Source organism: Grammomys surdaster, unplaced genomic scaffold (genome assembly GCF_004785775.1).
Source record: "Grammomys surdaster isolate TR1022 unplaced genomic scaffold, NIH_TR_1.0 958, whole genome shotgun sequence".
NCBI classification, from domain to species: Eukaryota; Metazoa; Chordata; class Mammalia; order Rodentia; family Muridae; genus Grammomys; species Grammomys surdaster.
In genome coordinates this window covers 7,124,332-7,137,044 of record NW_021605377.1, presented here as the reverse complement: position 1 = coordinate 7,137,044, position 12,713 = coordinate 7,124,332, and the positions used below count along the sequence as shown (strand labels likewise).

At 44.0% G+C, this 12,713-nt stretch overlaps 1 long non-coding RNA gene across 1 annotated transcript; it reads right to left on the bottom strand.

The window, feature by feature from the left end:
- Window positions 1-10,976: 10,976 nt before the first annotated feature.
- LOC114634503 lies at window positions 10,977-11,953 on the bottom strand. The gene is made up of 2 exons (XR_003713334.1): window positions 11,888-11,953; window positions 10,977-11,646 (listed from the first exon to the last, which is right to left on the bottom strand). It is a non-coding gene; the product is annotated as an uncharacterized LOC114634503 (long non-coding RNA).
- Window positions 11,954-12,713: the final 760 nt, after the last annotated feature.

Sequence of the window (12,713 nt, the reverse complement as noted above, 5' to 3'; positions counted from 1 at the left end):
CAACAGCCCATGGGTCCAAATTATATCTGTTGCTGTGTATATGGCTTTAGGTAGAAAAGTCAGCCTTTCAAAGCCTCAATAGTCACATCTGTAAGGTGGGAATATAGACGCATTTCTTGGACTATGGTGAAAATCAGATAATAGAACACATGTAAACCACTGGGCTCCTCTTCTGGTACACAGTAAGTGTGGAAACTTGCCAGTTCTTACTTCTGTGTGGTTTCCCCATCTCGCAAGCCCCGTCATTCACTGGAACAATGTCAACCACATTGTGGTCACTGGAACTATGTAGCATTCACAGGGACCAGGATGCCTTCAGAACCATCAGTCCTCAGATCCAGTCTGAGGAGCACTGTCTTGCCACTCTTTTAGAATCAAAACCCATAAGGAAGCCTAGATGTAAGAATTAAAGGAAACTTATAACTATCTGGGCACACTTCAGTTTCAAAGCAAGCAGAGAAGCCCCCCTCCCAATGAGTGGAAAGAGGGGCATTTCTACCATGACCTGAGCCCCCTGTTAAAAGTCTTTAAAGCATTAAACCATGTGGTAAAAGTTAATTAGAAAGGATTATATTTTTCAGAGTTCTATTAACTTGGGAACCCAACGGCAAAGATGGTGATTAAATAGCCATCTGATTATGGGAAACTGAAATCCTGCTAGTCAACCAGACCAGCTGACAAACTTCCCAAGGGTTTATCTGAGACCTTCCAAACAGCACAAGAAATAAACTACTAAAAGGGGGAGGGGGGTGGCTGACCCATCACGGTCGTCTTGGAAGTCAGACAGGAGTCCCTCAGGAGGAGGAGGGAGTCAGACAGGAGTCCCTCAGACATCAGAGCAGAGGTTGTCATATATGCATCGTATCCTCAAGTCACCAACCATCAGCTCAGTGGAGGAGCACAAAGAAAGCTGGTCCAGGAGCCCATAAGAACAACTTCACTACTCTTTGTTACAGAGCGATCCTCCTGGCAAGGCTGAGAAACACAGCAGTAGTCATCACCTGGGCACTACCAGTCAGTGATCAACCAGTTGGCTCAGACTGCGGCAAATCTTTCAGTGGAAACTTCATGAAAACAGACCCCACAAGGGCTCCTGCTTCATAAGACTGAGGATCAACAATAAAAGAACATCAACCCACACATAAATTATATTTCACAGCCCTCAAAGAATCACCGAAGTATAGTCAAAAGAATACACTATCTACATAGACTGCTGAGAGATACTTCCAGCAGTTAAGACTCACTGGCTGTCCCAGGGAGAGAACAATCCCTAAGGTCTCTCTATGAAGGGCAGCACTTTACATAACAAATGGCCCATGTATAATCTTACTTAGCTTTACTCTTCCTGGATCCAGTATTGGGAGCTACCTTGTGCCCTAACTTGGGGGCAATAAGAAATAAAGCAATTAATACTTCCATGAATAAACAAGGAGGGTTAGTGCAAGGCACAAGTAGCTCTCCAATTTTCATGAGGATAGCTATTCTACATGACCACGTGCAAGGCATATCAGCCATCCGAGCATCTTTTTCCTTACCCACAAATCTTTTCTTCAAGAAATGTTTTGTGGGTTTCTTTGAATGGTCCCACTCTAGCTCATTGTTCGTTCCTCCAAAACCAAGTCGGTCGAGGCTTAGCAAGCAAGCTGCAAAGTACCCAATGTGGGTCACACTCTTGAATTTTTCAAGGGGAAAGAAGAAAATGGGTGTGTAGTGGGGTGCTGCTTCTCTTCTTGAGCCATCTCTGGTCATATCACAGGTGGAGAAGCAAAGCACTCCGAAGCACAGAGAACATGTGGGGGGCTGCCCTTTACATTAGAAACCCCAAAGTCCAGACTTGAACGGTGAAAGGGGTCTCAGAGTATTTCAGCCTGTACTCATAGTGCAGCCTAGATCAGAGGAGAAAAGGAAGGAAGCAATGGTTTCAGAAGAAATGTATAGGTCACCAGAAAATGTCTTGAAAAGATGCTAAAGACATATCTGGAAAATAATGGTTTCCCTTTTCCCATTCAGGAATGGCCATGATTGAATCCCACTGACTTACTGGCGTTTGCTGTGTACAAGCTGCAGACTGTAGCACAAATTATTCTGTTAACCCCTCAAAACAAGCAGTGGGATCCATGACAGCATCTCCCCATTTTTTTTTTAAAGAAAGTCACCTGGAGCTATTTGCCCCAAGTTACAGGTAGAAAATGGTCACATTGGGATTTGAACCCAAGCCTCTGTGACTGGAGTGAAAAGGGAATGAAGGGAAGGCACACAGAGAAACTGAGAGCTGATAGACTGGGCTCTCTCATGGAGAAGCTGTAGCACCCAGAAAGCTCAAGGTATTTATTTTGTACAGTTGAATAGAACTGTAGGTTATTGCACACAGATAAACACAGAGTCGCTGTTATTATATACGAATACAAACAAGGAGTAGGGTTAAGTAATCTCCGTAGGAGCCATCTCTGTAAGGGAACAGTCTTTAGGTCATAACCATCTGTAGGGAGAAAGCTACAGCAAGCATTGTCTGCAGACACTATGAACATTTTCACCCAGGCGCAAAGAAATCCTTTCTGAGCTTCACCTGGGGATGTCTTTGCCACTCCCCTGGGTGGGGCTGAGGCATTAAGGTCCTTGCCATGACTGTATCCATGTCAACAACACAAACTCACAAAGGACTTCATTTGCTCTTTACACAAGCCCATAGATGCTAACCCAGTGCTTCTCAACCTTCCTAGCACTGTGACCATTTAATGCAGTCCCTCATGTTGTGGTGACCTCCAACCACAAAATTATTCTTAGTGCGACTTCATAACTGTAATTTTGCTACTGTTACGAATCGTAATGAAACTCTTTGATATGAAGTATTTCTGATATGTAACCCGTGAAGCAGTCTTGACCCACAGGTTGAGAACCACTGTTCTAACTGCTTTTTTTTTTTTCTTTTCTTTTCTTTTCTTTTTTATTTTTTTTTTCAGCTTCCCGGGAGCACTTCTGCCTCACTCCTTAGCTGAGGTGCAGCTATGCCCCCAAGAGGGTTCACTTCATTCCTTGCCTCTGAGGGTAAGCCTTGAGATTGATACAACCTTCACTCTCCACTATTGTTAGCATTTAGTCTAGGCTCCGCCCCACAGTTACCTGGCAACGGCCAGGCGTGCCTGACTCACTATAAAAGAGGCTGCTTGCCTCCTCTCTCTTGCTCTCTTGCCCCTGGTCTGTCCCCTTGCTCCTGTTCCCCCTCTCTCCCCATTCCCTTCCCCCCTCTCTTTTCCATCCACCTTGAAAACCCTCTCATCTGAATTAAAGTTGATATTTATCTCCTTCATCTGGGGGCTTCACCATTGTTTTTAGATTTATTTGGTTTACATTATGTGCGTGACTCTTTTGCCTGCCTGTACATGTATGTTCACCACATGTATGCCTAGTACCTGCAGAGGTCAGGAAGAGAGCATCAAATCTTCTGGAGCTGGAGTGACAGGTGATTGTGAGCCACATTGTGGGTACCGGGAACTGAACCCAGGTCTTCTGCAAGAGCAATAGGGGTCTTAAAAGACTGAGCTGGTTCTCTAGTCCTTCATTGTTGTTTTTATGTATAGCTCATTAACTCATTCAATAAAATATGCATAGTCTTCTCAAATATGAAAGGGCAGAAAGCACGATGCCTGTTTCTTCTGTGTCTCCCAAATGATCACGATGAAAACTTTATTTGAAAATTAGTGTAGGTTTGTGCTACCGATAGGACAATGATGTCATGATAGCTACACCCCACATTTGTTAAGTAAATTGTCCTCCTTGTTTATTTCCCAAGCGTTTGCCCCTAGACAAATTAACCTTTAAAGGTTGTTTAATTTCGTTACCTCTAATGAGATTTTCGCATTAGACTTTCCACCGTTTCTATACGTAGACTATGGAAATCATGAATCTCTATATATTAGCAGGCATGTGGCCCTGTGTGAAAAATGTTGTTTTGATAAAGCAAGGAACATCGAATAAAAGTCCACTGCAGTTTGTGTAAAGCAAGCACCCAGTGCCACATAGTAACCGCCAACCTCTCCTGGGATGTGAGCGACAGTCTCAGGCCACTGCTTAGCCAGATGTGCTGACAGCCTTGGGAAAGAGGGCTTTAATTGCAGTCCTAAAGTAATCTCTGCCCCTATTCCCATTGGACTGCTTGTTTATAGTCTGGAATGGTTGAGCTGGTTCTGCAGGTTTTTCTAGTCCCTTCCCTGAGTTTAAAGCAAGAAGAGTCCCAGGTTCAGTCAAGTGTAAACAATGCCCTCCCCAAGGTCACTCTGGAGTGACTTCACAGCCACAGGGAGGCAGAGGGATTAGGTTTCTGGATTCAACAAATGGTGTGGCATCTATGCCAAGCCATGTGTTTGCACAGAGCAAAAAGCGATGAGAAAATAACAAGTTGAGAATCGTGTTCGAACTTGATCACTTCCAGTTTTTTTGGCAGAACACAAGATCGACTTTCTGAAGAAGAAAAAAGACTTCTGGTCTTTGCTGTATGCCAATGCCACAAACCCCTAAACTCTGCCATTGTGCAAACATATGAAATTACAAAGAGAAGAAGTGTAATCAGTAGTCTCCATATTAACAACGCACACTTAGGGAGGCGATGAGCCAGTTGGTCCTGCATTGCTGTGAAAGAAACAGGAAACTGGGCTGGACAGGCACAGGCTCCAGATATTCTATTCACTAATTGGTCTTGAGTACTTTGTCACCACTTGTCATGTGAGCAAGCTTGCAGTTTGGGAGGAGGGGTGGGTGGGAAGAGAATGAAATTTTTGTGTCTGTTATCAGAACATGATGAGGCAGGCAAATAAAACCATGCCCACAGGAAAATATTACAGCTCAACCCGACTATCTAAAATGATGAAACAAATGTAAAACTGAATGGCTTTTGTTTGTTTGTTTGTTTGTTTTCGGATTTTGCTTTGGTTTGATTTGGGGGGGCGTGGTTCTTTGCTTTTTTTTTTTTTCTTTCTGTTTAACAAAGCTAGTGTTGTGGACTGGGGAGACGGCTAAGAGCACACACTGTTCTCATACTTGACCTGAGTCTAGCTTATTGTAGACGCAATGTCTGATGGCTCACAGCTGATTTTGATTCTTGCTCTAGGGGATGTGAAGCCCCCTTCCAGCCTCTGAGGGCACTGCATTTGCATGCACATGCACAGGTGCACACGCATAAACACACACACAGATCTTTTTTAAAAAATTAAGCTATTATTCCTTATAAAACAAGAAATCCAATGGGAATAAGGGCAGAGATTACTTTAAGACCACAACTAAAGCTGTCTTTCCCAAAGCTGTCAGCACTTCAGTGGCCTGAGACTGTGTCTCAAATCCCAAGAGAGGTTCCCAGTTTCTGTGCCGGTAACATAGTACTGGGTGCTTGCTTCATACAACACTGTAGCTAAGATAAAAGTACAAAACCTCCCAATGCTTTTATAGATTCATCCAGCTAGAATTTCAGGGTTGAGGGCCCTCACACTTATATATTTAACAAGTTTTTAAGATAGTTCTTAGGCAGCTCATTCTGAGAGGGTCTGCACTGAGTATCCAGGTTTGGATAGCAGGCTCTAGACAAGACTATAACACAGGGATTCATAATCACACATAATCACATTGAGAACTAATCTTCCTTCAGTTCCCATATGTCTGTGACTCTCCACAGCCAAGTCAATACTAGGAACCCAGAAAGTACTTGGTAAATATTGAATACATAGAACTTCACTTTAAAAGGGGCCTCTGCAGTGTTTGGATGGATGGACACACAGAGGAAAATTTGGGAGGATCTGATGTAAGTTTGATCTTAAAAAAAATAAAAGAGGATGAAACCTGTATTCAGACTTTTAAATAACACCAGTCTTCCCATACTGCTCACACATTTAAATGTTGACTCAATCTAATTCTTTAAAAAAATTTTTAAAAATCATGATTTTGAAATCCCCAAGTCACTGCCGCTCCCTTAGCTATACCAAAGTTCACATAATTCTTTAAATCTTTTTTTTTCCTTCTGGGAATAGGTCTTTTGTGCCAAGCAGGCAAGGTTACTGCCCTATAAACCTACTTTCTGTCATTAGCTTTGACTGTTGACACTTGTAATGATTAGACAGGATTGAGCAAAGGGTATTTTTTTGCAGTCTGTAGGGAAGAGCCTGGAACATAAACATTGCATCTCATTACAAAGTCCTGAATGTGCAGAACACGCTGGTCCAAATGGCATGATTAGATAAGTACCTGCCATGCCTATTAACTTCAAAGAGAAATTGAAGGCAAAATTGAGCCCATATGCCATCTGTCCTTGCACTTCAGAAAGCCACATGACCTCAATTTCTGCATTGAGTTAATTTCTGAGGCAGTCTGCACGATACTTATTGCTGCGGACTTAATAATTACCCCCAGGTTGACCACTCTCAAGCACATGATGAAGGGCTTTGGACCTGCAGCTTCTCAAGGTTCAGATGATCCCTGGACCACACCTGAGTGTGTCCTTCTGAAAGACAGCTCATTTGAAAAGACCCTGAGGGACAGTCTCATACTGCCCTACAAAATAGTAAGACATGTGATGTTGACCCATTCCAGCCTCAAACATGAAGATTCAGATGCAGATACTGATTCAGGCATTGTGTGGGGAGACATGTTGCTACATTGGCCAAGGTTACAACCAAGGTTCACACTGGGGAATTGAGATGAGCCAGGAGTCTCTGAAGGGAGTATAAAGCTAGTTTCTCTGCTCTATCTGTGACACCTTGTTGGCAAATTCCTGCACAGGACTTCAGAGGCCCACAGTAAGATTTCTAAGTCGTTAAGTCCCAACCCAAGCCTCTTAGAAGGGACCATAGTCCTTGGGAGATTTCATAGCAAATGGAATTAGAGGTGATGCATATTAACCTGGGGAGAAGAGATAAAAGCCAGTGGAATCCACCAAAAGACTCCAGGAAGGAGGGCAAAGGTTGTGGGACCTTTGCTTGGGGGGTGGGGGGGGGCTTCCTTGAAACCTATCTCATTCATTTCTGAAGTGTGTCTGGGACTCAACTGTGAAGAGGAGAGCCTGTATCCAAGTGAAACACCCTACATTTTGCCCTTTTTATTTGTTATATGCTTTCTGTGGAGGTCACGTTGGATCACAGGATAGCAAACAGGCTTTTCCTTAGGGTTTCAGGAAAGCCTAGGCTTGTGACTTTTAACAGGAGACTTGAGATTGGACATGGTAGTGAACTCCGTAATCCTAGCAGTCAGGAGGTGGAGACCGGATGTTAAGGAGGGGTCAAGGTCAGCCTGGTCAAGGGAGACCAAGCCTGTCTCAAATAAACAAACAAACAACAGGTGCACTTGTAAATTAATTAATTATGTGCAAATTGAGAAAGACTCTGTCACATCACACAAAATATAGGAACAGCACTGCAAGAAGAAAGAGGATTTGTATTCGGCAGATGTAGTGCAAATCTAATACATGAGAACCCAGAGCAGGCAGCAAGCCTCCGGGTTGCCTGGATGACCTCACTGAGCTGGGCCTGCCCTGTGAGTTGGGACTGAAAGTGCCCAACGGTGTTAGAGAGAGAAGCTGTGGTGGGAATCGGGGATGGCAGTGTAGGGGATTGATCCTAGCTAGGACGGAGGGTGGAGGCTGGTTTTACTATTTGGGGCCATTGTATGGCTGATTTTCTGTTTCCATGCGAGCCCCAGCCTGCGGTAGGTGCATTCCAGAGATGCACAAGCCACGACTCCACAGTCAGAAAGTTGACACTTTCTGCTCAAGTCCTGGCTTCAACCTCCCCTGGCCCCTCCTAAATGACTGTTGGCTTAGTTAGGATTTCTATCACTGCAACTAAACACCACGACCAAAAAGCTAGTTGAGAAAGAAAAGGGTTTATTCTGCTTACTCTTCCATGTCACTGTTCATCTCCAAAGGAAGCCAGGACAGGGCAGGAACCTGGAGGCAAGAGAGGCCATGGAGGAGTGCTGCTTACTGGCTTGCTCTCCATGGCTTGCTCAGCCTGCTTTCTTATAGAATCCAGGACCACCAGTCCAGGGATGCCGCCACCAACCATAGGCTGGGCCCTCCAGCATTGATCACTAATTGAGAAAATGCCTTACAGCTGGATGTTATGGAGGCATTTTCTCAAGTAAGGTTTCTTCCTTTCAGATGACTCTAGTTTGTGAGTCACAAGACTAGCCAGCATACCTGTTTTGTTCTGCGCTAAGACAGAAGCCACCACTTAAAAATGTTGTCATCTTCTCTCATTTCCATCTCAATGTTCCTCTCAACCTTTACCCTTCTGTTTGGAAAGAAGGTTTCCTTTCTTCTTAAGGTAACTCTGCCCTTCTCTTCTGGAACTTGCCCAACAAGCCAACCAGCGGGGCTCATGCTTCCTCATTTACTTACTCGTTCACCTTGGCCCATCTAGTACTAAACCCAGGATTACTCATGTGTTCCTCTCCTCAACATTTCAGGCTGGGTCCTGGTTATTTTTTAAGCCAGCCTCCAGCTCTCTGGGATTTTACCTCAGAACTCAATCTCTATCTGGCTTCCAGACTTGCGTGTGGATGTGTGGCTCTACTGCACCTACTTCCGCTCCAGAACAGCTCTCTCTCACCTCTCCCTGCAGTGAGACTCTATACCTCCCATGTTTCTAGACACAGTGTGCCTCCTTTTGACTCTCTCCAGAAACACGGCCTTGTGCAACACTGTAGAACCAACCCGGAGGCTCAGGCAAAAGAGATTTCCGGTTAATAAGCTCCGCCCTCTGGAATCTGGCATTTGGCTTGGCTTGCCCCTCCTCCCAAGAGCATCTCTTTGTGGAACTCTTTGCCCTCTCCAGTACCGGACTCGTGGTTTCACTTTCATCCATCCTACTCAGTGAGTCTACTTTATGTGCCAAGTTTAGGAACATATGTCTGTCTCACCCCCTAAAAATGATGTCATTTCCTCCTCACAACACCCCCCCACACACACATATTGCTGATGAGTTTACAGCACCCCTGTGCTAGAGAAGGTTTGAGAAATTTGCTCAAAACCACTTGGATACTCAGTGATGAAACAGGGCTGAAATGGGGCTTCTAACTCTACAGCCTTTGCTGGATAAGCAGCTGTAACTTTTAACAGAGGGTGTGTGTGTGTGTACGCATGCACGCACGTATACGGGCATGTGTGCACATTTCTATATGGGTTGTATGTATTTGGGGTGAGTGTGTGTGTATGGGTTGTGTTTGGGGTGAGGGTGTGTGTATCTTTATGTGTGTGTGTGTTTGGTATAAGTGTGTATATCTGTATATGGGTTGTGTGTGTTTGAGGTGAGGGTGTGTGTGTATGTGTGTGTATCTTTATATAGATTTATGTGTTGGTGTGTGATATAAGTGTGTGTGCGTGTGTATTTGTATATGGGTCGTGTGTGTTTCAGATGAGGGTGTGTGTGTTGTAAATGTTTGGGATGGCAGTGAGTGTATATATATGTATCTGTGTGTGGGCGGGGTGAGGGTATGTGTTTGGGATTGTATATGTTTGGGGTAAGAGTGAGGGTATATGTGTGTAACTGTGTATGGGTTGTATGTGTTTGAGGTGTGCATGTGTGTGTGTGTGTGTGTATGGGCTGTGTATGTTGAGGGTGAGGGTGTGTATGTGTATCTGTAATACGGGTTGTATGTTTTTGAGGGGTATGTGTGTGTATTTGTCTATGGGCCATATATGTTGGGGGTAAGGGGGTATAAGGTAGGGCATAATGGTAACAAAGCTAAGACCCTCCTTCTCACGCCAGACTTCCTGGTGTGGATTAGCTGCTGCCTGGCTGCGGGGCACTGTTATTATCACTCCCTCCTGTGCCTGTCACCAGGCCTGTGGGGACCTGCCCTTCCTTCCTTCTCTCAGCCTTCTGTTGACAGCTATGCTGGAAAAAATGACACGCTGGCTGGCTACAGCCATGCTCTCCGGATGCCTGCTGTACCTGCTGGGGTACACTTCTTGATGGATTCCTCTGTCTGGTGTCTAGTCCTTCACAGCGGCCGGTGTACTTCTGGGACAGGTTCTTTCTCAGTCTGTTTTGTCTCTGTGCAGGCCATTGTGTTACCTCTTCTTGTGCTTTTTTTTTTTTTTCTGGCAAAATTCATCCCCACATACTGCTGCAGTCCTTAGCTCTGGGTTGGTGCTCACTCCTCAAGATAAACTATAGTTAAGTTTTCTGGACTACCTAGCCCATGATCTTCTACTAAGATCTTCATTCTTTCAAACTTGAGATGTGTACTACCCTGAGTTGAGTCATCAGAACATGCTCTTCCAAAGTAAAGATGCTACCAGAAACCCAAATATGTTTGTCAGTAAATTTGTCCTTAGAAGGAGAAACTGGACAAGGGAATAAAAACAATGACCATCAAAACAGGAGACAACAACCCAGTATTTTCAAAGTGCTTTCCAGTCAGCAATTTGAAATCCCTGGCTCCTCATTTCCTGTGGAAAGACTTATGTGACTTGTGGAAAGCCACATAGCAAGAATCTTGGGGACAGGACTCAACTTTCCAGGCTGACTTCAAAGCCCATGTCCCTCCCAAACTGCTTCCTACAAACTTCTGTCAAATGACCTGCTGGGTCATTTGAAAATCTCAAGCAGAAATTCCCATAGTCAGTATTATGCATTCTTTAAGAACAAGCATCTTCAAGCAGAAACCTAAAACAGGAAAATCAAGACTTCTGAATTCTCTTTAGCAGTATCAATTCTTTAATTCTTTTTCCTTACTGTTTATGAAAAGTTATAATTCCCGGGGAGTGAGGGGGTTATGGGACTTTTGAGGAGGAAGCAAAATGGTCTAGACAAAGGAACCTCTGCTACAAACTAGATCCTCCATCTGAAACAAAGTTATGTACAGATTCGTTTTTGTATCCTTTCTCTTGTAGGGCAGCAAGGCTCTATCTTAAATGTACCCTCCCTCTTCTACAACACAACTGAACACATGGCACAGAAACTCTTTTTCAACATTATCTCCAGTACAAGAACTGAGTGTAGACATTTTAAGAGTTTGGTTTATTGAGAACAGTGAAAACATGGGAGAAAATAGTTTTCTGTTGACATTGAAGTCTATAGAGCAACAGGACTTTGTGTCCTAACCTAAATGTCATGTGTGTGACACGCTTATAAAAAGGTATAAATGATATAAACAGTAAAGTCGAGAAGGAGAAATTATCATTTTGCTCAACAGGACATACCTCTGTCCAACAGACTTGCTGCCCTCTGCCTTGAAGAAACATTTTGTTCCCAGGTCTTCGGAACAACGAGCCACATCCACTACAAATTCTGGATAGCATCATTCTTGAGGAGTAAGAAAACAACTCATGTAAAGGCCAGAGCTGTTAGTTTTTATGTACAATAGGTTCATGACTTTTATTTCCTGAGAAATATTTGTCCGATATGTCTATGCATTCGAAACCATCCCAGATTAAAACACAGCCTTGCTTCCGTTTTCTACAGAACACTCAGTGCTTCTGCTAAAAGGCTAATTGCACCAGATGACGTCACTCCCATGATTCAAAGCTTTCCCTGGCTTCCCTCTGAATGGAGAACATATTTCGGCTCCTTTCCATGGCGTAGGAGACCTTGCCTTTGACGAGATGGCTTCATTGCTCACCGCTTCATGCCATGCTCCAGCCACACTGGCTGATTCCACCTTCTGTGAAGATACAAGGTTCCATTTTCCCCCACCACCCTCCCTCTGTATCATGCATTCTCCCCTAACTCTCCTCGTGGCAGAAAGTGTCTCTCTCTATCTGAGTATCATCTTTCCTCAGAAAATTAAAAATAGAAAGGCTGTCTGATCCAGCTGTACCACTCAGGGATATGTCCAAGGGGATCAGTCAGCTCCCCTTGGACACAGACACCTGCACACCCGTTTTCATCATGACCCCACTCACAACAGCCAGGCTTGAGGAAGGAGCCTCCTTGTCAATCAGCAGATTAATGAGTAAAGATAGTGTAGCGTGTATATACACAATGGGGCTTGATTCAGCCGAGAAGAATAATAAAATCATGTCATTTGCATGAAAAAATAGATGGAATGTATCATGTTAACGGAAACAGCCCAATCTCTCAAAGACAGGAGTCACGTGTGTCCTCTCATATATGAAGTTTGGGGGGAAGGAAATGGTTCGTGGAAGTGAAAGGGAGAAGAACACGGGTGTGGAGGGGGGATGAGAAAGAATAAGAGAAGCAGATATGATCAAAATATCTTAGATGCTCTGGTGAAAATGTCATATTGAAACCCATTACCTGCAACAGTTAATGCATGATTAAAAAAAAAGGTAAATAAATGGGGGAACTGCACCCCCCACCACCACCAAATAAAAATATCTGCTCCTAGGAGATGCTTCTTTCTCTAAAGTTTTGTCTCTTTCACTACTTTCCAACTCCCTTCCCCTTCTTTATTAACAGCGTTCATCATTCCTGGACAACACCTTTGTTGACGTGTTTTCTTTTTTACTGTTTGTTTTCTCCTGCTACACCATCTTTGTGTGAATTTGTTTCCAGAACCTGGTACCCTGAATCCAACTTCTCCATAAACACTCAGGATGCCACTTACAAGGCAAGTGGGTTTGATTTCCTTCCTGTTGTTGGAGAAGTTGGAGGTGCTGTTGATGGTAGGAGGGGACTAAGCTTTTCTCATTGTTAAGTCCCTCTCGATGAAGATGTTTCCCTTGAGTTAAACACACCACACACACACACACACACACACACACACAC